Source organism: Coturnix japonica, chromosome 3 (genome assembly GCF_001577835.2).
Source record: "Coturnix japonica isolate 7356 chromosome 3, Coturnix japonica 2.1, whole genome shotgun sequence".
NCBI classification, from domain to species: Eukaryota; Metazoa; Chordata; class Aves; order Galliformes; family Phasianidae; genus Coturnix; species Coturnix japonica.
Window position 1 is genome coordinate 13,299,627 of NC_029518.1, and position 26,918 is coordinate 13,326,544.

Here is a 26,918-nt window from a genome sequence, read left to right on the forward strand (position 1 = left end):
AACTGTAATTTTACAGTAACAAAGATCTGATGGACAGTATTGACCTGTGACAGCAGCTGTATTTATGTTATAGTCTAAAAGGGAAAGTGTGCTTAAGGGGATGGTCCACATACTGCATGATGCAGCAGAATTCACTGAGACGCTTTAGCCCACATGAGCAGAATGGTGCTGTGGGAACTTAAGCTCCCCTCCAAAGCCCACCCAGGGGGGTAACTGACTTCTGCCTCTTGCTTAGTAAGCACAGAGCTGATTTTGCACCTAGTGTTTCCTGCTAGCGAGTTGAGATTTAACACTGCAGTAGAACACATTCCTTCTGAGATAAGAGGTACCGAGGGTTGTCTGATTTTATTGGGATCACTGCCATGACAGACATACTGGAAGGAAACAGGACAGCAGCACAGAATATCTTAGTGGTCTTCTCCAACCTTAACAACCCGCTGATTCTGTAAGGTAATAATGGAAAATAAGAGCTCAAAACGCCAGGCTAATTAAAAATAAATAAATAAATACAGTATTTTTCTCAACAAGGGAAAAGAAATAGAAACATTTCAAATACTGCAATTCAGTACCTTATTCAAGACAGTCTTCCTAGGCAGTTCTGGGAGTGAGAAGTTCCTCTGGAGCCCCACCTAACCACTGATGGTACAGCAAGCACAGGACACAAGAGGGCACCTGAGGGCCAGCAGCTGCACCTTTCAACCAGGCTAAGTAATCTGTTGGTACCGAGACTATTGCAAACCAGAATTCACTACAGCTTTTTGATAATATTTCTAATGGATTTAGGCTTTCTTAGCCTGATGTCACAATACAGAATCTAAATTATAAGAAACAATCAAAAGCCTGCTTTTCCAGCAGGAAAGAAAAAAAAAAAAAATCATGACATGACTCCATTTCTTGCCCTGTAGCTTAGCTGTGTTGCTCCCTCAAAGATGAACTGTTCTCCCTTCCCTAGAATAGCAAAGAAAAACAGCCCACTTCAGGATCAAAGGTTGGCTGAGAAATCAAATTAAACCTAGTGATTGTATTTGCAGCAATACAGTCAGCTAAAATAATAATCACCAGTATTGTTATTTATATAGTGGCTTCATATCAGGTATCAAGTAGCTCACAACCCTGCTAAGCCAGCACATGAAATGGAAAGGAAACTGCTATCATGGGCATATGGAAAGCATACCTGACCAGTATATTCAGGTGCTGAAGCTTTAAGCATATGCACATGTCCCACCAGTTCCTTTATTACCAGCTGCTTCTAATCACCTGCCCAAAGCAGGTGCTTACATAATTCCCCAAATAACAGACACATTATGTGCTTGCTGAATCAGGGTGCAAGAGTCAAGGTGCGATGTGCAGACAGGATGGGACGGCAGAGAAAAGGTGCAAGGCCAAAGTCCAAAGTTAAAGGAAAATTTAGCATGCACTTGTCACACAGAAGACTCCAGCCAACAATTCTCAGTAGCAGCAGCTCCAAATCACAACAGTAGGACATAACGCCTCCTCCCATATCTACACTCTCACACATACAGGAGGCTGGTTATGAAGAAGAAAGCAAGAAAACTCAAGCTTGCACCTGGACCCTCCAACAATAAAAGCAGTCTTCCAGCAAGGTTGTCTGCATCTTCAAACACAGGCTGCAGTCTGTGAACACAGAGAGAGCTTAAAGAGGGGAAACAGGGTGCAGCTCTGTCACTGATGTAGGTCAATAGCAGAAAGATGCTGGCAGAAAGAACCATTTCAGGGCCTCCTTTCCATGATACTGGGAATTCCTTTAAAACTCCCATCTCTGACGTGCTGCCCTCGTGAAATATCTACAGTGTTTGCAAAGAAGGGATTCTGAATAACTAACCAGCCGTGCATATATTTCAAGAGAACTTGGGAACAACCTTGTTGGTTTTGGAAACACTTAGACAAGCTCAGGGTAAACTGGCAGGGAAGAATCAGTGTGGAAAGCTCCCTAATAACAGAGGGTCTGTAGCGACACCTACTGTTTCACTGTTGACTTTAAATTCTGATTTAAAAAAAAAAAAAAAGAAGAGAGAAGAGAGAAGGAGATGCCACCGTGGAGTAAAGCCAAACTCAGACACTCACCTCCAACCTGACCACAATTCACACCAGGTCCCTCAAAAGAAGATACACTAACGCTACCAAAGAACAACGTAAGAGCTAAATCCCATCTTAGCAGCACAAAACCTTGCCAGATATTACATGTGAACTGTCATCAGGTTCACAGCATCCCAACCAATTGCAAAGAATTTAACGAGAAATGAAATCTAAAAGCAAACTATTTCTATATTTATCTTGAACTTCCTAATCAAATGTGACTGATCCTTGAATACATTTCAACCTTCCTAAAGGCAAACTCACAGAATGTATTTGTTTTCTATATAGAATCATCTATTACTCCTGGATTACAAATCACAGACCAGAAGAAAAAATATCCAAAAATACAAGGGGAAGGTTGCTCTTCTCCGGTTAACAGGAAGCACTGAAAACCATAAGTAGAATTTGCTATTCAGTACAGCACTTTATCAAAATCACCATAGAAAATACATTCGCATGCTTATAAATTTGGTCTTGATTATATAACCAAGTACCTACACTGCCTGAATGTGTCTAGCCCAGAATGGATTCAATTAGTTTGGTCCTTAATTTGCTTTTAAGAAACTGATATATCAAGTGTGCACGTTAAACATTTAATACAGATGCCCAAAGGCACGTATAGTCAAACAACTGCAAGTGGTTATCACTGTAAGCTTAAACAAGTGATTATTCTTCCTCTTCAAAGATGAGGTTAAAGGTTGGACTAGATGACCTACAGAGACCCTTTCCAACCTAAACTGTTCTATGTTCAAGCCCTTACAAGTTCAGAAATAGACAACTAGCAAATGGCCTGGGTTCATTACTTCCCAATTCTGACCAGGACTTGACAGAGTTCAAACTAAGAATGCTTCGTGTAACAGATCTCAGGAGACCTTGGTCGACATCCTGAGAAGTGTTTAACTGAGAAACTGCAACTAAAATCAGTGGAACCTGAGTTCCTACATAGTGGGAGAAGGCAGGAACTGGCTGAAGTCTTATACAAGCTTCCAAACCATAGACCTATCAACAAAGCTCAGAGGCACCAAATTCAACTTGTTATGCTGAGGCTGCAGTGGAGTTCTCAGTCACCTAATGCATCAAACAACACAAATGACACAACCTCATGATGCCTGGCAAGCTCCCAGCTGCCATAGCACACCTTTCACCTAAGATGGCTAAACTCTACTGAAAGAAATTTTAACAGCCATTTAACAGAAAGTCACTAGTTTGATTATAACATAACTATACTCTGTAAGTCTGACCCAACTCTCCCTGATATACAAATACAAAAGTTCTCCTACACAAATTAAAGGGATTTTATTCCATGGCTGATAAGTGTTCTCCAGAGAAGGTTCACAGGAATCTTATCAGCTGGTACTAATACCTGTCAGGAAACAATAAGTAAGAGAAACAGGCTCTTCCCACTGTTGTCCAGTGACAGGACAAGAAGCAATGAACACAATGAATTGTATCACATGAAACTCTATCTGACCAGAGGAAAATAGGTTCTTACAATGAGAATGATAAAACCTCTGCCAAAATGATCACCTTGTACTAAATGACCAGGACACCACTTTCCAATAAGCGTGATCGGAAATCCGTGATGAGGATGCCTAAAACACTCTTATGTTGTCTTCACAAATTGATTCAGTAAAACAGCAAGAGTCAGATACACAACTCCTACCACAGAATAGTTTTGAAGAAAGAAAAAGAAACATTTGTAGTTACCTATTTTAAAAGATTATTTTTAAACATAAATTCATAGTAAGAAACTACATAAACATTTTCAAATAAACTAAAGAAATTGTTTTGCTTGATTTCAGTTGATTATTTTTTCTTTTTGTCAAAACAAGAAAATAACATTTTGGGGAGAAAGAAGGGAATTCAATTAAAAAATAAAAATTAACCAACAGGAAACAAGCTCTTAAGCTCTGCATATGTTAATGAACATATGCAGAGTGACAAAACGTAGTTCATAAAACGCTAAGAAGGAACATTCCTGAACCCAGAATTTCTGAGTCTCCTCAGATTGCCCAAGTTCTTCCTAAAAGGGCCAAGAGAGACCAAATTCTACTCAACTGGCTGTCAGAATTATTAATTTATAATAAATATCAATATAAACACAAAACTGCACAGTAGATGTAGTATCTGGTGAAGCACCTGACTGCTTGAGTGCTCGACACAGCTCTTTACCTGATTAATTAGTACAAACAGGATAAACTTTTTAACAGAAGAGACTCAAATTGAATAATTCCCAACTAAAATATCACTGCATAAACTGGACACAGCTATTTCAATTGCAGGTACTCAGACAAATAGATACCAGACTAAAAACAGTTGCTATTACCACTATGTCAGGAATAAGACACTACTGCTCAATGCTGAGAAGCATTGAGTTTCAAGGTCAGAGAACTGATCTGATCAAATACAGCCTCAAGTAGTTCTCAGTTGAGGAAAACATCAAATAATAACATACTCCATTTCATACAGTTACTTTGCATCAGATGCCCAAATTCTACAGCAAAGTTTCTAGAGAAGAACATTTAAAGTATGTAAAAGCATCTTGCTGCTGTGTAGGGACTGCATTTGATTCTGTATCTATTTAAGAAATTAGCAAGATACAGTAATTAATTATTTCCCCAAGAACAAGGTTTGGTTAACTGCCTTTACTGCTTCTGTATAACTAAGCCATAAGCAAGTCTGCACTATGTAGGCAACAGCATGTATAAGCCAGCAAGTAGCACTCAAAAAGCACAGCAACAATTCACTGTATTTGGGTTTCACTGCCATGGTTTCCATGGTGGTTATAAGGAATTTGCTTTTGAATCTGCATTAAATAGCAAATTTTCTACATCCTGTTTGATGCAGTTGAGAAAGCATCTGCAGCACGTTAACATCTCAGAGGAAATTTGGTTCATTTAATATGGATTTTAAGGCTATGTTCCCCTTGGCTCCATTGATATCAGAAAGAGCTTTGTATTTAGAAGTTGCATTTCTACAACGTCTGGCAATGGTAGAAGCAGAGTCATATGAGAATAGAGCAAGATATGCCTTGATTTGATTGCCCGAGTGGATAATAAATAATTCAAGGGATAAATTGGTGAGATGAAAAGGTGTGACCAGTGGATTGAATCCTGTGGGATAGAGATGGGAATCTATAGTTATCTCTAGTTTGATGACAGTTCAAGAGGTACCACCTCTTTCTCCCTAGAGTACAGGGGATCTTCAAGCATGGTTCACTACAAACATTTGATTAAGCAAACTTGCCCAAAAGGACCTCAGGGGGCTTGAAACAGATTCTTAAGGTGCTTAAGAGGGTTAGCAAATAAATCAAAATAGCACAGATGTACCAGTGTTCATATTTATAGAAAATTCTCAGAAGATTTGATTATATAAAGAAAATACAGTATAAAGAGTATTACAAACACAGCTTGGAAAGTAGGGTACAAAGCAAACACTCAAGAATATACATTTGTATCAAAATTACATTTTGAACCCCTATTTTCTCAGAGTGCTCTCATTTTTACCTATTGGACACTATCAGACTTCTGCTGCTATGATTTTCAGAGCAGATGAAAGTTATGGAAGTGTTTCAATAAATTTGTGACAAAGCTCCCTCAAGATGTTTTAAAAGAAAATTTCTTCCATATTTGTTCAGTTTTCTGACATTAGCACTAATGTATCACATGTTTCTCCACATAAGGTCCAGCTCAGCAGACAGCACTTTGATTGCATTGTTGTACCTGTTGCTGCAGTAACGATGGCCTGAGTTCTGTGATGAAGCTTAGCAGTTGGTGACATTTCTTGGGCTTAAGCTTCTTACTGTTGCAATCACAGCAAGGCAATTCTGTAAATCTCAGTTTCATATTTCCCCTCTTATTTCCAAGAGAGCATCTAGTTTTCAACGCAGCCCTAATGATAACTTCAAAAACTCTGCGGCTTTTCCTTGTAGGTCACAAGTATTTTGTCTCAAGTTGCTCTGCAACTCTACTACATCAGGTCCAAATGAATCAAAGAAATCTCAGAGCAAAAGCTGTCTGAAACAGTAACACCTCTGGATTCTCAGAGGAACCACTGATTTTGCCTGATGAGGTTCACTCACAGGACTTCACTGACTTCAGCAAATCTTTCAACATGAAGGCCAAGAGTTTAAAGTTTCTAATGAACCATGAAACCAGGGAACTTTCACAGGAGCCTTTTGAGAATTCTCTCTTTAATTCTAGCTTCACATCATCTAACAATTTTGCCACCAACCTCATGATGCACAAGACCCAAAGGAGAGCTGTACAAGCTGTTGATGAAAGCTATGTGTAGTAGAACATACAGCAGTACCAAAGAGTCCAGAAGTTGTTCTTCATCTTGTAAACCTGACCTCAAACGCAACTCAGAGAGCAATACTTCATCTCCTGTAACAAATAAGAACTTCTTTCAATTTTAAACAGTTTTCTGTTCCATACTGACAACTTGTTAATAAGAACTAGCACGAACCTTTCTTAGATTCAGGATAGGATGGTCTGGGTGAAGATAGGGACTCAAAGTTGTTGTGCATTCTCTGTCATGCTTCTAAACTGGCTTTTAAGCTCACCTACTTTAGTAGAATTGAAAGCAATAGAAGATAATTCAGTTATTGAAACAGAGGATCAGTGTGCTCTGTCACATTGTTCCTAAACAACTTAATCTCCCCAAGCTTGATTTTTTTCATTTTCAAAGCAGCTGACACCTTCTACATTAAATAGATACTATGAAATCCAAATTAATCTCACCAAGGCTATCAAAAAAACATGCTGCTGGCCACCAGTCACCATGTGTACTTTGAGAGAAGAAGTCAGAGGTTTGATCAGTTACAAATTAAGTTTTAGTTCATCCCTGTGCTCCATCCTATAAAGATGCGAAGTATGAGCAAAGTGAAGATAAGATCTGCATTCGTTTTGAACCCAGAATACATGTCAGCTACTTGTGGAAGCTACATCCCAGCAGTGAAACAGCAATCCTTTCTGTTTCAAAGTAAACAAAGTTTTGAATACAGATATTTCTGCAACAGAGCTTGAAGAGGTCAGTTTGGCAGAACTGCTAAAGAAGCACTATGCATCATTGGCCTGGAGCGCAAATAAAAATTCACTGTAGCTCTGAACATTAACAGCATTAGCTTAGCTCTTCTGGTTACTGATATAGCAACTCCTCACTACTCAAATCAGGACTGATCTTACACTCTTTCTAGATCAAACCACCTAACCTGTATTTTTAGAAGAATTTTTAAGAAACAGACATCTATATAACAGATATATAAAAGAGCAAAGTCTTGCATTGGTGTGTGTTGAAAAGAATAGAGAGGAGAAAGATTAGAAGCCTCTCGGTGAAGCAGACTGGAGTCAATTAAGACAAAATATTCTGCGTGCATAGTCTCCTCAAGGCTATGTCCGCAGCTAGTACGTAATGCAAACCACACTAAGCAGCTACGTCTAGCCTGATTTTCATCCAGCTACCAAGCATTCTAACTGAATAGACAGAAGTGCACGGGGGTGTTTTCTTTTTGTCATTGGAAAACACCCAGGAAAGTAGCAAACAAAATGCTTCCTGCTGCTGTTAAATGCAGAAGGCTGTGATTGCAGCTCAGTCATCTGCACTCCACAAGTATTTGAGTGTTCTGGTAGCATAAAACCCCCAGCAGCAGCAGAGGCTCTTTCTCTTAATGGTCCAAGATATTTTCATGTTTGCATTTGCCAGCTATTGGCAGTAAACTGTAAGGGAGGGCATCTCTAATGCTTCTCCTGATTATTGATAACATCTAGAAGGCTTAAATATGGCCTTTAAATACAGCCTTTCCTGCTGCAGTTTTTAAGGGAGGTTAATTGAGATCAGATACTTACTCTGCTGTTAAGTTCAGCTCTAAACACATGGGGGAAAAAAAAAGCATGTTAAAAAGCATTTGAAATAGTTAGATGCATCTACATGGTAACTTCAGTGCGCTTAAACAAAATGAAGGACCAAACCAGTTCCAATTGTCATTAGAGTGCTCACCAAAGACACACATACCATTTAGGAGGCCAGAGAAGAGCAAGCATAATTCTACTTCATTTTTTAAGAGACAGAGAACATTCAGAAACATTAAGCCCATCCTATATAACTGATTATAACCCCTAGAGTACAAAATAACTTGTATACGTGCAGCTGAACAAACAACAATTCTCCCCTTACATCAGTAGCAGCACACAGTATATATAAAGAGATGTCACAGCCAAGCAAGGCTTTGAGTACTGCCCTCACAACACAGCTCTTTTTAAAATAAATAAATAAACAATCCAAGGAAAAACATGGTCTTTGTGAACCATGTTAAGCCTTCATTGTGACAACAAGAGATTATATTCACCAGGATCTTCATAATACTACATTTACAATGGGTACAGCAGTATCCTGAACTCCAAGTGCTTTTGGCAGACATTTGGAAAACAGTAAATCAACAGGAATAACAGCCAATTTTAGCAAATCAGAACATTTAGATTGTAGAGAGAAGGAAAAAAAGGACATCCTACAGGACACCAAACACAGATGAGAAGGAGATAAATTATTTTTCCTCATGGACAGGAAAAGAGTAAAGAACTTGTTCTTAAAAAGGAGTTGTGCTACTTCCATGCTTTGTTTCCATTTTGGTCAAAAAAATAGCATCACTGATATGACTACACTTAGAGCCTATATGACAACAATGTATGCATACAGGGCAGAAGAATAAAGTCTGTAGGCCTGAATGTGGCATTTCTTACCTCAGAGCACCTAACTGTATATCTAATGCTGTATTACCATCAGCTCCATGGGATCTTTTTTAAGCAACAAACTTACAAACAGCATATGTAACAAATGATATCTATTGCATTTTATTATTCATCCTTATCCACATATTGACATTCGAGATGTAACCTGGGACTTTGTGTAGAATACATCTGGCAGAAGTAGTGTGTACTGATTAATGTCCTTTCAGGGCTGATATGAAACACATGGGTTACATTAGCAATGTATGAAATGATACATTGGAAATTACTTACCTATTCCACGAACATGACTTAAAGTCAGGAATGTCCTAGTGATTAACTCTTACAAATGCACGTGAATTAAACCACTTCTTTCTGGGAATACAGCAGCGCAATCAAATACCAGTAGGCTGTAATGAAAACTAAAGAGTAAATGGTCCTGATGGAACAGTAGCAAAATTACATACTCTGACAACCAATAAACTTTAAAAAAAAAAAACTGAGGTATTATTATTGATGTTCACCTCCACAATTTGAAGTTTCTTCAAATTTAGGCTAGGACTGAAAAAAGAATCCCTATAAAAGTTCATAGGCAGATGACTAACTCCTATTCAAATCAACATCCCACTGAAACTGGTTAAGCATGTGCTCAAATATTTTACTAAATCTGGTCAGTGGGTCCTTACTTGCCAAAGTTCTATTTTCTTTATCAATAAAGTATTAACTTCACTGCGCTGTGGACACAAATATTAGGCAAAATTATTAACAACTTCTGGACTTCTTGACCTTTTTAAAGAAACAGACTAGAAGACTGTCTTATCATTAAACCAACATATTAAATTTCTCTGACAGTAAAATTTATCTATAGACATACAGTAACAACAAATTAACCTCAATCTGACATGAATGAAAACGGTTCCTAAGTGGTTATAGTTCCTAAAACAGAATCTATATGCAATAAATATAATTATTTCACTGAAATTGTTAGCACATGTCTTTCCTCTGCAACAGACATGTTTGCCGTACCATCTTTGTTGCACTGATATGTCCTTTAGTAGCCTATTCTGTGCCTTTATCCTTGATTTAAATTTATCGTGACACATTTTTAAACAATAGCAGGAAACCTCACTTATGACTTTAATTATAAAATGGTGTTATAAAATTATAACCACATTTTACTTCTGGCAGTTGGCAATCCTTATTTAACATAAATAACCCTTCTTGGCCTCAGCAGTTCTCTTTGGTAGATTTCAATGCTTACTGTATGTAATTGATATAAAAACACAAGGTTTAGGAAGCAGTTATTGGAACTTGTTAAAAGAAGTAGTCAAGTTCATAAACGCAGTCATTTTGCTATGTAACATGCCAAGAGAATTAATAATATACCTTTGGGAATAAGGGAGAAATTCTGGCTTTTTAAAGAAAGACTGATGTAACTACAGTATTCCACTCCTATGTTAATTGTTTGGCTCTCAAATCCATGGCTTTGTTTCTCTTCCACCCACAGCTGCTTCCAATAACCTTCTGAAAACTGACACATACATACACACATTCACATTTTATTCAGGCATTGGTTTTTTTTACTACACATACACACTAATACCCAAATAATTCTGTTGTTCTGTTTTAAAGAGCAAATGTGCTGACTCTGCTGTGTACAGAAAATAAAAAGACAGCCACAGTAGAAGAAAGTGTCCTCAGGAGACTGAAGCTTAGCAGTACTGGAGATGAAGCTACTTCAAGTCATTTCCTAAAGGGAATTCCCAAACAGTTCACATAAAGGGGCTGATTTTCAAGCAAAGACTCCTGAAGTTGCACACAGTCATCTTTGTGTATCTTACTTCTGCACATCTTCATTGATGATCTTGATGAGGGTGTTGAGTGCACCCTCACTAAGTTTGCAGACAACACCAAATTAGGAGGGAGTGTTGATCTGCCAGAGGGAAGATGGGCACTACAGAGGGACCTGGATAGACTCCATCAATGGGCCAAGGTTAACGGCATGAGTTTCAATAGGGCCAAGTGTCAGGTCCTGTGTTTTGGTCACAACAACCCCAGGCAACCCTACAGGCTTTGGGAGGTCTGGCTGGAAACCTGCCTGATGGAAAGGGACCTTGGTGTGCTGATGGACAGTTGGCTGAATATGAGCCAGCAGTGTGCCCAGGTGGCTAAGAGGGCCAATGGCACCCTGGATGTGGTGCTCAGAGATATGATTTAGCAGAGGGTTGTTAGAGTTAGGGTACTATGGTTAGGCTGCAGTTGGACTTGATGATCTTTGAGGTCTTTTCCAACCTGAGTAATTCTATGATTCTATGACAGCACTGGTACACAAATGGGCAAGAGTTATTAGCTTACATGAGCAATTCAGCAACTCCAGAATCAAATCCTCTAACACACAAAGTACATACATACACAGAAGTATGAAAAATCACCTGTACATAATTCAGAGATAGAATGTCATGGGAAAAACCACAGCTTCACATAAACATAACACTTTTGCCACCTGTGATCATCTTGTATAATTAGGGACAGGAATAATTATAAGCATATATTTAAAAGACCCTGATGAACCAGAATCAAAACCAACAGTGCTGAGCTCTCCACAGTTTCCACTAAGCTGACAGAAGCTACTACAACTCCTTCACTTTAGGAAACAAATCACTTGGGTTAGGTTCCATTTCAAGTTTTGCCATCTGCCACTGTAAGGATCCAACCTGTTAAGTTTTACATAAGTTATACTTATGAGAAAGAACCCCAAAGCATTGTTTTCTTAAGCTTCCAGTTGGCTTGTTTCCCCTCACATCCATAACAAATGTAACAGCAAAACAAGCTAACATTGAGCCTTTTCCGTTAGGATCCATCATATTGGACCATATCAGTAGAGTATCCTGCAAACAAAATCACACAATAGGACACAGCTGTAGCACAGGACAATGTTTGTGGAGAGCTCAAGATCTATGATGGTGTAGCTTGTCACTAACAAATGCCAGATGCGGAAGGCTGGAGGATGCAGCAGCTGGGGAATTCAGAGAAAAGCTGAGATGCTTCAAATGTATGTGCTGCCAGTAGCATGATAGGAGAGCAGGACTGAAGGGCCAGATGCACAAGTCTCACACAAAAAGACTACACAGACCCATAAGAGAAAGCCAAAGAAAATAAGCAATCATTCAGTTATGAGCCACTGAGATACACACTCAGAAATACAAAGGGGGACAAATAGTTTTCCTGCCTCCTCCACAGCTGTTTTTATACACCCAAAATACATCATAGCTGGTACTTGATTACTCAGGGCATAAGTACCTAAGTACCTACCAATCAGAACCTAAAAGCCTGGCTTATATATGACTATCAAGAACTAAAGCGTCACCTACCTCTTTTTAGTGAGCAGGGCAAACACACCTATACCATCAGCTGTTACACAAAACATCTCATCTGAAACTTGCCACTTCTCAACAATACTGGAAGAACGAGCCAGCCTGTGACACTTATTAAAGCACTCAGCCAGGAAAGCTTGACAATGCGATCTCAAAAACTTGCATCCTCCCTTCTTAACTGTGCAAAGCTGGCCAGAAGTCAGCCTTTGTGTCATAATGAAATTCACTAAGAAAATGAATCCCCGGAGTTTTGATTCCTCACCACTGAATTATAACATCCATTTCAATCTCTTAAAACTTAATAGAATCATAGAATGGCTTAAGTTGGAAGAGACCTTAAAGATCACCCAGCCCCAGCCCCCCCAGCTATGGGCAGGGCTGCCTCCCCCCAGCTCAGGCTGCCAAGGGCCAAAGACACCGAGCATTTATTTTCTGTGTTATTTTCAGTAAGCAAGTAATTCTTAAAATATAAGGTGAATGAAAACAAAAATACATATAAACACACACAAGGGCTGCTCTGGAAGTAACACCTTTTATAATGTTGGCCCACAACATCAGATGCAGTCAGTGGTGGTGCAGCAGAGGCTCAACCTTCCCACCAACATCCTGTTACATGTTGTTCTGTGCGACAGATGGCAGCACAGGGACAGCCTGACAAAACAGCATCTGACACAGAAGTGTGTATGGAACTAAAGCGCGACACTGAATTCCTCGAAGAGGAAAAAAAAAAACAAAAAAACTCATCAGCATCCACTGATACCTGCTGAATATTTAAGGAGACCAAGCAGTGAATGTGAGCACAGCAAGGCAGCAGGTTGTGCATTTCAGCAGCGATGCTCTCCCAGCAGCAATGATGCCCTCAGAGCACTGTGGTCATCTCCACTGGTGAAGATTTGTTAAATGCAACATGAAGGCTCTTCTATACCACTGGCTAATAGTGGTGACAGAAAAAGTTTTGTAGCAGAGGATTTGCTGTATTAAGTAGCGCCATTATGCTCTTTGTATCTGTTGTGGTTTCAATGAAATTAAACAAGACACATTACTGTTAGAGATGAAGCTATATATACATATAGGCTGCTCCATTTTTATCCTCACAAGTGGCCTGGGGCTCTTGGTTTGAAGTCTTCTCTATTTTTCCCAGTCTAGCCTCTCCACAAGCCAGCTCCTAACAAAATACAGCTACTGCTATCAGCTCCATCCAAGTAATCAGTGAGTGGCTAAGATTTGTGCTTAATGCTTTTCCTAAAATCATCTTCCCACTTTCCTCATCCACTTCTTGTTCCTGGGGATTTAAACTGCACATCCAAATTTCTTGAACAGCAGTGCCCTCTGCTGGTAGGAACCAGACTCAATTTGTAACAGTGAAAGAATTACCTCCTCTATGACTGCAGGGACAGCGATCATGAATGAAGTGTTAAACTGTTTGAATGGGAAGTCAAAAATACAAGAAAAAAAAAAATCAACACTGTGATAAAGCTCTATGTGGATACCCTTGGTTTCCCTTTGATGAGTACAGCGGTCAGGATACATTTGGCACAAACTACTGATGACAAAATAGATTTGATTAAAGATGAGTCTATATAACTGTATGCCTCAGAGAATGGGGCAGCACTTGGAATTGGGATCCAGTTATTCCCTTCAGCCTTATCACTAGTCCACTGTGTGCCTTCAGGCAAATGAGGTCTCCCTCACCTATTGAAACCTTAGAAACATCAAAGGAGTAAATGTGTGTGTCCAACTAAATCTTACCACACACAAAAAAAAGCAGTGGTCATTTTTTCAAGAGCAAGTGACCGATGAATCCAGGATTTATTCACAAGATTTACACACGACTCAATTTTCAGAGCATCCAGGTTCCAATAGAGGTGTATGGGCCCTTATTCAGATAAGGGTGATCCCCCAGAGCTCTGATAACAATGCAACTCCAATTAATCCTCAAGGAGTTGGCAGTAAATTTGTTGGGCTCCACCATGATCCTTAATGCTGGTTCTGAGGAGCCTGTGTTTCAGCAACACTTCCTTAAACACCTGCTCCATTCTTAAAATAAAGGGCAGTGTGGCTAAGTTCACATCTACCACACTTGGGTGCTTCTGGAAAGAGTCTCCATTTCCATTTCTAGCAAGCAGCTGATTGTTGTCCCTTATACTCCTTTTAAGCCTCAAAAGAGCAGTCACACCAATCATATATGAAACAAGCCACTTGTATCCTAATTACCATCACCAAAAACAAGCATTGCTTTTTGTTCTAGTTACAGGATCCATCTGTAATCTTAACAGCACATAATGGCCTTAAGGTAACAACAGGATTGTGAATCAGTGCAATGGTTCAGAACTGGGAGATTTTAAGTGTCACAACGATGCTATTTTGGCGAGGAACAGAAAGCCATGCTGTAAGTCTGTATGAGACAAGGTAATCAAAATAAAGTGAGCAAATTCCATAGCAAATAAAAGCAAAGCTGTTTCTAATGATCCTTTACCTTAGTCACCAATTCTATTTATATGTTTTAAGGAACTGCAAGTATTTATTATCTTCTCTAAGGACACAAAAAGAGCTCTCCAGTTTCTATATAAAGAAGTCATTTTGGACAGATCAAAACCATAAAGGCACAAAACTCCTGGATGACAGATGCCAGGATGTTAGTAACCATAAATGGTTCTCAAATATGGCCCCATCACCATCCCCCACAGTAGCCCTTTCAAGTGGGAATTACAAATTGCTTACTCGGAGAGGAAATTTCAAACAGGCCACTTATCAAAAAGTGCCAAATAAACCTGTCATTGGGATAGAAGTTACAAACCATTCCTAAACTCTGCAGACATTTCCTGAGCCTGTGAACTCTGATCTTGGCTTCTAATAAACATGACATCAGCTCCCCGGTACTGCAGACACAAGACACATGACCCACCACCATGTTATCGCTTCCTCTGCAGTTTCTTCTAGGATCTGTTCTAAAACATAACATCAATGGAAGACCTTCCACTTATTTCAAAATTGGTTTTGGATCAGGTCCTTAAAGGGAGGTCAGAACAAGCGCGGCACAGTACCAGTATGTGAGCTACAAATATTATTGCAAGTTTCCACTTAAAAGCAACACTGATTTTGAGACATTTGAGTTTTCCAGGTACTGAATTAGTAAGTGGGTTAAGATAAGACTCTTGTCGCTGTCAAAGATTTATTAACTGTTAACCTCTCATCCTAGAAACGTAACTGAGCCCTTAAAAACTCTGATTAAGCATTTATATAGTAGGTGGCTACCGAATAGCTTCTCAAAACATGCTAAGAACCATTCCGATGTGCCAGAAGATTTCATACACTGGAATGACAATCACCATAACTCCCAGAAGAACAAAAGGGGAGCTAAAGCAGCACAGTGTACTTTATCCATGTAGATACTTCCTTTGCATCTAAGTGGGAAGCAGGGAAGTTGCTTTTCATGCAACTTTTCATGGTTTTGTTATGTTTTGCTTGGTGGCTTTTTTTATTATTATTACTAAAGTTGATAAAACAGTTCACAAAATAGAAGTTCCTCTTTATCTCTAAACTTGACTGGAAATGTGATGGAAACTTGACTACAACCCTTACCTCAAGGGCTAGGCAAGATGGGCCATCAGCTCGGTAAGCTGTCAGTAAGCACAGAACTAGAGCTCTTGGGAAAGTAATGCAATATGTATGGATAGATAAAAGTAAAATGCTCATAAAGACTATTGAACACTGACTTAGAAATGGAGCCTCTACTCCTACCTAAAGATCAGAAGCTTCCCTCACACTTAGATATTCCTAAAACAATGCTAGATCAAACAGGTCAGAGCTGACAAGTTGCTATACACAATGAGTAAGAAATCATCACTAAAAAGCTTCAGGATTAACACACAGATCTTGCTGTGGAGAACACCTCAAAGACCCACAGGGAATCCACATCAAGTTAGAACAGGCAAATACAGAAAGCTCTCCAGAGTCCAGAGAGCATCAGCCATTTTTGCATTTTCCTCTTCCATCCTTACCCAGTCAAAACCTGCTGTCTCTAAAACAAGGAAAACCTGACTGGTCTGCATAAGTCAGAAAGGGGAGCTAGCTGCTTCATAATGTAATCTGATTACCAACATCTCTAGCTAAGCGGACAGTAGTGTGTGTGAATAGTATTTCAGCATTAAGCTGCTAAACCATCCCCAGGTTACGGCAGCCTTGGTACACAGCTGCTGGCTACATCACAAGCACTTCACTCTCTTCTTTTGGTAGGATACCAGCTGTGTTTCACTGGGACATTAAGAGGAGGTCACAGTGCAATAGATATGCAAGGAAACATATGCACAGGATCGAGCAGGTCCCCAGGAAAGTGCAAATCCCCACTGCAGGAAAGGGGAAGCTTCTACTTGCTTCTGAAATGGACAAGAAATATTTCTGTTCCAGGTCATTGGACATCACTCCAAGGATCTTTACTACAAATGGAAAAGAAAACCAAGATTCCTGGCCTGTTTCTGTACACTAACAATCAAAGGGAATGATCCAGCTTATATCACGTGAGGATTTATAGCCTTCTACAATCACATACATAGAAAGACATGGAAGTCCCCAGAAATATCAAGGATAGGCTATTTTATACCTAATTCATGAAGCTACAGCACTTCAGCAAGAAGACAAAGAGTAAGTGATGAAACTTGATTGCTGGGGAGTAGACTACATGGGGCAGGAGCATACTGGAGTCAGGGGTTAGTCAGAAACACCAGGTGAAGCCATGTTCTTACTAAGCCAAGTAATCCGTAATGACCAGGAAAAGTTTGATGCTTTGGTTTTAATGACTCATGGAGCAGCGCAGCACCTCCTACCAACATGCTGCGGCATTCATACCCCGAAGGAAGTGTGTCAGCTACTGAGTCATGCAGCTCTGAAGGATTGGCTCTTGCCAACCTAAATACAAACTATGCCCTGCCCTGTTCAGTCCTGACATTACCGTAGCCCAAGGTTAAGCTCATCTCTCAAGAGGTTTCTATAATAAAAAACTTGGTTATAAACAAAACATGATTTCCAAACCCAGGCTACTGGGACCATCTTTGAAAGCCCAGCAACTTTCCTGCACACACATTCAGTCCTCCGACATCAAGAGCTGGTAACGCAACCTGCTGAAGAGGCTAAAAGCAAAGCAGAATGGCCACTTAGGAGCAAGCTTTAATATACAAATAAGACTTGTGTTTTTACACTACTGATCTACATTTGCAAATCACTGGAGGTAATTTATAGCTCTTCCTTTTTTATAGGCTGGTCTAAAGCCAGTTATATTAAGTTGTTATGCAATAGAAAGCACATCTGCACTGAATAACAATCTACAACAAGAGGAGCAAACAAAAGCCATGAAGCTCTGAGCAGGCAAAGCTAATACATTTCAACTAAGAAAAGATGACTTTTAATTAACTTGTTCTCATTAAGTGCAGACATAATTAAATTACAGAAACTACCACATTAGTGTAATCAATTTAGAACCCATAAACAGAGACAAAGGCAAAAAAAAAGCTTCATTTAAGCTGCTTTCATTTTTTTTCCACATGCACTCATACTTCCTCGTAAAAGAAGGAAGATCCTAACTCCAGTTCAGTTCAAACATATTTATTAGGATTAGTTTATCAAATCAGGACAGATCTGCACAGCTTGAACTGCAATGCCAGCCACAGTAAAAGTAACTCACAGTTTGATTAGTGCATTATCACCAAAGAGTTCCTATCAGATCAATGTACAACGGAATATCTTCAGTGGGACACTTCCTATTGTTAAGTATCTGTTGAAGGGCCTCACAAAACTGACCTGTAATACCTTGACCTTACCCTTCAGAAACAAAGTTTGCATCAGGAGGAGCTCAGGAAGGAAAAGTGATGGACACTGACAGTGCCCACCTTAAGGTCTACCCAAACAACAGTAACAGGTGCTCAGTAACAGTAACCTCTGAGAGCAGCCCCAAAAGCTCAGCACACCCCTGCCTGGTATGAGTGACAAGATACAACAGGAAGGAGGTACTTCCCATTTACAGCAATAGAATTACTCTGGATTGCTAGACTAACATTTGCAAGCTTGTAATAGCCCTTAATGAACTCCACACAACAGCACGTATGACATAGATGTGACACCACCACATCCTTCCTGTACCCACATCTTTCAGCCCTCAAGTTCTCCTACCATCTGTATTATACAGCTGCACTGGTTCTTAAACCAGACACCCTCACCGCGTGGCCTTCTCCCTGCAACCAAAGGCCTGTCCTGGGGATGGGTTTTGTAAGAGTAGCAAGGTCTACATTTCAACTTAAGAGATACTTTTTAAATAGATAATGCTCCATACAAATTTCATAGTCAAGTGGATTTTACATGCAAACATATGTATGTAAAAATGGAGCTACGACTGAAGCTGTGCAACTTCCACTATTTGCTTTTCTTTACAGATAAGCAAAGCAAACTAGTATGCAAGAATATTATTGGTTACAACCTATTTTCAATTAAGTGTTTCAGTGTAAGATCTCTTCTCCCTAATGTAATTAAACTTAAAAAAAAAAAAAAAAGCTAAATACAGTTTTGTAGGTTTCTGAAGAATGAGGTTCTTTTCCCCATGCATGTTCTATTTCCTCTATGAGACAGCTCACATTATTTCACAAACATGCAATAGCCAGTGTTTACCAAATCATGAACGCAAAGTCAAGTAGAATCCTTCTGAGCTTGCTGAGCACAAAGCTCTAGTTAACTGGAAAGCACTGTCATCATTTGCACTCCTCTGTTGGGGAGAAGCAGACATATAGTCACAGGTTTCACTTCCAGCACAGAGCAAGTGCAAGCAGGATACCCAAACAGGACAAGCAAACTTACTATGGAATCCTAAACAGGAAGCATGCTTTCTGCTTTAAGAATTAATCACGTACACATGTACCTAAGGCTGTTTTAACCCCATGCCCGTCCCATACTTCTTCAGCATCAAGTGGCATAGAACATGCTGTCATCAGCTATCATGACCAAGGCAGTCATTAGATGTCCCCTTCAGATACTGTCCTCAGCTCTTCCCATGCTGCAGTTACACTCCCCACTGAGGTGCCCCCTGTTACTAAGCCTGCAGTGGCATCTACTGGTCACAGCCCAGCGAGGCAGGTGGTGCTTTTCTCAGCTTGAGTTCTTCCATATGATAAAAGAGCATTAACTGTACAGGATTCTTTCACAGTTTTCCTTATTTATCTTCATTGCTGCTACGTTGCTTTGAAGATTTTTTTTTTAAATTACAGATACACAACCAAGTGCAGTGTCACAGTAATTCTCATGAATATATTTTAACGTTTATCCCAGGTTCAAAGGTTTTTAATTCCTAAAAGCCTCCATTAGAACAGAAAAGGTGTAGCGGCTCACCCTTGGTTCTTCCATCCTCCACAGAGGAGGCAATTCCAAGTATATTCAGCCATGGGCAGCAGATTAGGCAAAGGTGTAAAATACCTCATAGAATTTCTTTAGTCATTGAGTTGTCGGTCACTGCTCCCCCCAAGTCAAAGGTTCAACAATTTGTTTCTGTCTGTTCAGAATATAGCCACAAAAACACACCTGCTCTTCCAGCAACAAATTACCTCAACTGTTACACTAACCTTTCTGTTGGGAACCATAGCTGTAGTTTGACTTTCCATTGTTCTCCTTGCTTTCTACAAACCTCATTTATCTAGGCAAGGCACACATACATGCTACACTACAGCCAGTATTCACTTCATCTGATCACATTTTCTCATGTTGAGGTTGAGCAGAGAATATTAGTGAAGATATGGCACCAAATCCCTACCAAAGAGCCCCACCTATATTTAAAATACATATACCACAGGAATGATCCAACCCATACAACAAAACATGGTAAAACATGTATTTAGAAGAAAAGTTAACTTAGAGCTGAGTTCCTACCAACATGAAAAACCTCCCTGAGCTTTCTAAGAAGGGGGGAAAAAAAGCAAATTCAACAAACTGAGTCAAATTCCATGGATCTGCAAGACGGAAAAGCCAACACACAGCTGTTTTTCTGCTGACTGTTGCTGACAAAGAGAAACTCCATGTGAATGTACCACTCCAACCAACCCACAGCTACTGTGCATCCCACCAGCAGCACAACAGGGGTCAGGGCTGTTTAATGGCTGGATTAGCAGGGCTGCTGAGAAAGCCAACAAGGCCAACCATTTTCAGCACCTAAACAGGGATATTTGAACCTCCCTTAGCATTTATCTTTAACAAACTGCAATATCTGCATTTCTTAGGTACTAAGAATGATCAGCATGAGAAGGAGTGGATGAATTTGGCTACAGGTAATACGAAAAGCAGAACTCAGGCTGGAATGAATGATGAAATGAGACTGTGTACAAGCATGCCTGGGGCACGTGTACAAGACAGCAGTTCACCATTACGGAGTTTCTCTGCAGGAAAGAGTGGGTACTGATTGAAAAGAGAAACTAAATAAGGGCCAGGTTTTAAGAATGCAGTTACACATCATGTTTTGTTTGGAAATTTAAGTATCCAGCACTCACTTGATCTTGCAAAGAAAGCAGTTTTCTTCTGTCACCTGGAATAAAAATAATAATTGGTCCAACCCCAAGTACAAGCACAGGCAAGAAAGTAAACTTTGGGTTAGGGCCAAAAATAGAAGAGATGCAAGTAACCCAACTATTATGACAACCGTTGCTTTAGTCATCTTCAAAGGTGATTTCTTTTTAAAGAAATATTTAAAGCAGCACTTCAAGGTTTGAAAACTTAGCCAGTTTTTAGAGAGCCGTACCCCAAATAAGTTTCTTTGTAAATTGGTTTTAAATAAGCAATATGCTACTTGTTCTTTAGTTTTAAATGTGCTTGAATTATCTTTTCAACTTTTCTATGCTGTTCTCAAAGTCAGGCCTTGCTCTCCCAGCTGAAGCTCTAAGAAACATGAATTAACATAAGGGTAACAGTAAAACCAACAAACTGGTAATTCAGACAGTGACTGTGAGGATGAGGTTATATACATAGATATTATACATATCTCTCTCCTCAGGTGAATAAATCCATGGCATGATTCTCAGAGTTTTAACTAAAACACAGCTTTCAAGGGTCAATCATAACCCTGTAGAAAACTCTGTACATTGCTCAGCCCTTTGGAAAATCACCGTGTTGATTTAGGTGCCAGAATACAGAAAGGTAAGTCTTAATTAAACCTTCTATTTTTAAAGTCTGGGCTTAGTATTAAAAAAAGAATTGCACATTTGGTTGGGAAAACCAAGTCAATCAACACAATATTCACTACGCCTTCATCTGGAATTATGTCAGAGTTGCACAGCTCCCTTCCACAGAAGCACTGTATGCCAAGCCAAGTAGTACAGCCCAGGGAAGATCTCATCGCTTGAGATCTTCCAGTGTAGGCCTGTGAGCCTAATCCAGCCAAGTAGGCACAGCTCTACAGCCCCAAGATAAGGCTGAGTTGGTACAACTCTACAGCTCACAGGACAGGATCTCCTTGGTGTGTCTCACCACTACAAGTCTTCCACAAGCCTCTGCTGCCTGAGCCAGCAGTGCTTGGCTCCTACCAGCACGACCTGGAGCCGGGGCTCTATGAGACCTCCCAGACTGCAGCCAGGGAACACATGTATAACCCTGCCTCTACCACCTGTGGCTCAGAAACCTGATTTACAGCTGAACCACTCCACAACCTCCAGGCATTTTTTTTTTCCACTGTGTAAATGGAGCAAGGACAACTGAGGTCCCCCTGTTGCAGCTGTGGTCTCCACCTTGAGGCAAAAGACAGCCTTCAGTCAACCTGAATAGACGTATAAAGTTCAATTTCATTCTGATCTTGTAAGTACAGCTGTAGTATTTAGTGTTTAGAAAGAATGAAGAATGACTTAAAGTAGCATACGAATAATTTTAAAACAAAGGTAAGCCTATTTATCTTAAAAGCCTTCATCCAAACAGCCCCAATCCAGCTTCAGATAATATCTCAGAATGTCACTCCAACAGAGAAACAGTATCCTAAAGAAAGCATTTACAACAAGACTACGCAATCAAACAATTATTTCCAACCCAGTCTTTCATGTTTTAACTTCGGTAGCAGTAGTACCAAATCCTGTGTTTGCCTTTGGAACTCTTCCTTCACCTGCTCCTAGAGCTAAGAGTAGAACAGCAGACATGACACAGTACACTGACAGCACAGTCCAGCAGCACACCACAGGATGATACAGCATGGTTTTGCAGGATGGAAGGAAGACTCAGTTATTTGTTTGGTAAGCCCTAGTCTCCAAACCAGCACATGTAAACCAAACCCACGCACAACTCTGCAGGATACAGCCTGTTGTTACTGCAAATAGCCATGTTACTGAGTGGCCATTACAAACAAAAGGACTTGAAGTATTAGTTTTATATACAAGTACAAAAGACTGTGGCATTTCAGCTAAAGCTCTAAGCTTGACATCAGCATTTTAGCCTTATAACTTAATACAGACTTGTAGCTATCCCAGTCCTCATATTTCTAACTTGACAAGTAAGAACCAGCATTTCCTTTGTCAAAGGTGAAACAAAAACGATGTGAACACGGTAAAAGTTGACATGAAATCCACAAGAAAAATCAACACAGCAGGAGTGCAGACTAAATCCTCTGGCCAACATCTTGTATAAGGTTCAATCCTGTAACCTATAATATTTATGTACACGTAATCAGGCACAGTAACTTTTTACTCCTAACAACTCTAGAGCAGGTATTCAGACTCTGAGTGGTGGAGGAGGTACTTTTAATTAACCACACAGGCAGGTACCTTAGAGACAGAACTGTCACATTTACTAGGCACCATCTCCTCATAGCCCTGACTCTATGAAAGCACAAAAAAGGCAACACTAAGAATTTCTGAAAGTCTGACAATACCTATCACATTCGATAATCAGGCCATCTATAGTTGGATAATCAGGCCATCTAAGGTTGACAGGGGGGTGCTGAGAGGCAAGGGAGTGTGAGGTAAAAGACTGAATGGTTGGCTTAATGGATTACTTCGTTTTCAGTCACCAAAAAGTCCTACGTGCAACTAAAGCTTTGTAAATCTTCACAGCTTCAGCTAAAAGCAGCATGACACAGGTCTGAGTCATTACATCAGCTGCTTGGGGAAAATACGCATTGTTACGGTCCATTTCAGACTTCATCGTCCTCAATCTGTTCTTTGTTGTGACTGCCCCTGCTCACCCCTCACTGTTCCTCATACTCAAGGACTTTCTGATAGCACTGTTCAATGACTCAGCCTTTGTACTAGACATGTCAGTGTTCCATCATGATCTGTTTTTCAAGTATAAGATAAACAGAGATAGAAGGTCAAATTCAAATCCTTCAGAAACACCTGTACCCAGAGGGTAACAAGCTTGATTCATGATAGATCATGGCTGTCTGCTCTGCATCCTGGGAGACTCAAGACACATCAACTTCAGGTCCCAGCTCAGATCTGCAATAGAAGCTTGAGCTCTTCTAAACGAAGAGTAAGACAAACAGGTTTTAAAATTTATTTATTTATTTCCTTTTTAAACTCAGTGTAGTGATCTTACCTTCAAGGCTTCATTGAGGAGAAAGGTGCCAGCTACCTACAGACCATCTGTCAGTACTTTACAGTCTAACTTTACAGTCTTTACTTTACAGTCTTAAGCAACTTCCACCTCAAAGGCTACATTCAGCATTCACCTCCTGCCCTCCAAATTCAATGAGCTCTCTCATGACTTGAGAAAAGCTGAAGTGAGTAAGCATCTAACAAGAAGTGAGGAAAACCCACGCTTGCAATGAGTTGACAATTTCCCCACAGCCTGGCCCCCGTGGTTCTCCTTTGGATCCAGAGTTGACTCAGCCTGACACACTCTATTAGGAAAGCTTGTTTGCAGAGAGGAAGGAAGTATTAGATCCGTGGCATCACTGCAGACTAAACTTTTCTTGACCAAAGCAAGTGCAGTGAGCACATCAATGAGAAAGCGACACAATTTTCCCTTCACCTGCAAGTCATAGTTGTTATTCATGTCTTCCTCCTGCAATGTGCACACTTGGTACTTGTTCACATACCTACCAGTAACAAACCGCAGCGTTAGCTATGATCACTCATGGTTGATGCTAACATATTAACATCAACCTCAAACAGCTAATATAGCCTAGACTATACTACAGTTATATAGTCACAGTGGAGGGGAAAAAAAAAATGACCCTCTTATAGCTCTGCCATCCATTAGCTTCAATTGCACCAAGGTGCACTATTGAAGTTAATCACAGGTCACTAATACTCACCAGCTGTAACAAAGATCTCCCACCTGTGTGCAAGCACTGCCACCACACACACATCCTGCTACGCAAAGCTTCACGTAATTACAGAGATTCACAAGGGGAATAACAGAAAAGTAACTGAACCCCAAGCACTATTGGAAGCATCAGGCATCATGCTAGCTCACTTACCTCCACAACAACCAATTCTTTTATAACCTTAGGCACTTCAGTAGAGGATGTGAAAGTGATTTAAAGTAAGGCTGGCTAGAAGGCAACATGAATTTGAAGACCAGATGCATCCATGAGCCAAAGCGGCCCCAACAGTATTTGAAGCTCAATTCTGAGCAAGTTTTCTTCCCATAATTAAGGTAAAATCATGGTGGATATACAGAGGCCCACCAAGAAAAAAAGGCTACTTTGGGCCTTGTGCTTGTTAAGGGAAGCATAAGCACAAGCAATAATGATTCTAGGAGATAAAAGAGCAAATCTCATATGCCTGCTTGGTGGTAATTTAAAACATTGGCCTAATAAAAGTAAAAAGGAGCTGTAAAAAGTATACCAGAAGAAGAAATACATTTAAAAAAAAAAAAAAACTATACCATACAGTTCTCTGCTTTGCCCACATTACCTTCCCATGCTCTCAAAATACACATTTACCTACTAAGAGACTTTATTACAGACATCAATAGATCCTAAAGGAAGAGAGTTCAAACTGTGAACCAATGAGCTGACTCTTAACCAACAGGCAGAGACACATGGTACTGCCTCCAATAAGCCTCGTTACTGATTGCTGGGGATTTTAGCATAGAAACTGGTAAAGAAGGCAGGGGGTGCAAACTGAGGCTTCCTGTGATTTTCAACAGGAACTACAGCAGAGAAGAGCTGTTGCTCAATTACAGTTTTCCCCATTCATCATTTTGAAAGGACAAATGACACTTCTCCAAAACCGATCTCCTCAGCCTCCTGGGAAATAGCCGAAGAGGAGTATCCTGCCCCCAAAACATACTTTTACTCTGCAACATCTCACTGCTTTTCACAGTGCAGGTATTGTTCAACGCTGACTGAAAGAAAACACTTTCTTCCTGATACCTACATCTTGTAGAAGCTCACACTTGACTCAAACAAAACTTACACAGACTTAGCTGTCTTCTTGCTTTTTCCACATCTCTTCCTCATCCAGCTTCTCCAGTGCACAGTAAATGCATTTTCTTCTTCAACTGATCTGGTGGATGGGTTACAGAATTCTCTCCAGCAGCAGCCCAGGAAGAACATGCCTCATAGCACCCCACACAGCAGAACATGGCCCTTCAGTACCAAAAGCATCACCAGCATCACTCACACAAGAACTAAAAACCTAAATCCAAGCTCAACAGCTGCTACTGGGTTTATAAACAGGAGGGCTCAGGTGAGGCTGATCAGGGCAATTAAAGGCCCATCAGTGCTTCCAGGTGACTGAGTCTAGAAAGGCATTTGTTCTCAAAGTTTTGAGTCAAAGGATGTTTGATGCTTACACAGTCCTGGTGTGCATGCAATCTGAAAAGATCAGTGTTGCTAGAGCAGTTCAGTGGCTGAATCTATGGCAGCAATAAAGGGACCAAAGGTCGTGATTTTATTTGTGGTTCAGTTATTTCACATCTGCTTTGTTCTAATGGGAGTAGCTGTTTGCTCCCAGTGGAGTTTCAGAGATGCATCAGTGCATTCTACATTTTTATTTTCCCAGCTGTTTCACCCTCAAAACTGAACTTTCCTCTCTAGTAACCACTGATCTCAAGCTCCTCAACAACAGCATCCAGAAAGCAACAACTCTTCATACACCCAATGTGTCTCCACAGCCTGGGGCTGGGGTGCTCAGGTTAGATGTAAATGAGGCCGAGCTCCCCATGGGGCCTCCCCCACACACACAGGTGCCAGGTCTGGCACTGGGGGTGTTGGGCTGTCCCACCTCTCAGCTCCACACCCAGCACCCAACTCACACAGGAAGCCTTCCAGGACAAAAGGAAAGCCTTTATCTACAGTCACTTCAAAGCAGCTTTTATCTGCGTAGCTACATTTGCAAACAGTATCTGGATATGGAGTCACAGCTTTTTAAAAGTTACTCTGATGTTAAATATTAACTCTACATCATGTTTATGGATTCTTCGCAGCAGCTTTCACTTCCTAATGGTGAGATATGGCGCATTCTCGATATGGCTTTCCGCTCCATGCTCCAGAGGGTGGCTGTCAGCTTCCCCACAGCCCAGCCACCTCTTCCACAAAAGCCAACCTGTCCTAGAGACCGACAGTACAGTGAGCAGAGCCAGGTTATGTCCCCAGCTGTCACTCGCACTTGTCGGTGCTCAGTATTCCGAAGAGCAAAGAGTTAAGGTGCACATTTCGGTTGCCTCCGCAGCGTTCTCTAGACGCCTGCAAACTAAAGACAGCCCCTCGGCACACGTGTCCCGGCCGTTGGGCACCGCGAGGAGCCCCGAGCCCGGAGCAAAGCGGGCCGCC

General features: G+C 40.5%; 1 long non-coding RNA gene across 1 annotated transcript in view; it reads right to left on the reverse strand.

Annotated features, from left to right (window-relative positions):
* LOC107310917 overlaps positions 1–26,905 on the reverse strand; it is a 53,076-nt gene extending 26,171 nt beyond the window's left edge. The window contains exon 1 of the long non-coding RNA XR_004306701.1: positions 25,561–26,905. This is a non-coding gene — a long non-coding RNA (uncharacterized LOC107310917). The remainder of the gene's footprint in view (positions 1–25,560) is intronic.
* Between the last annotated feature and the right edge of the window lie 13 nt (positions 26,906–26,918).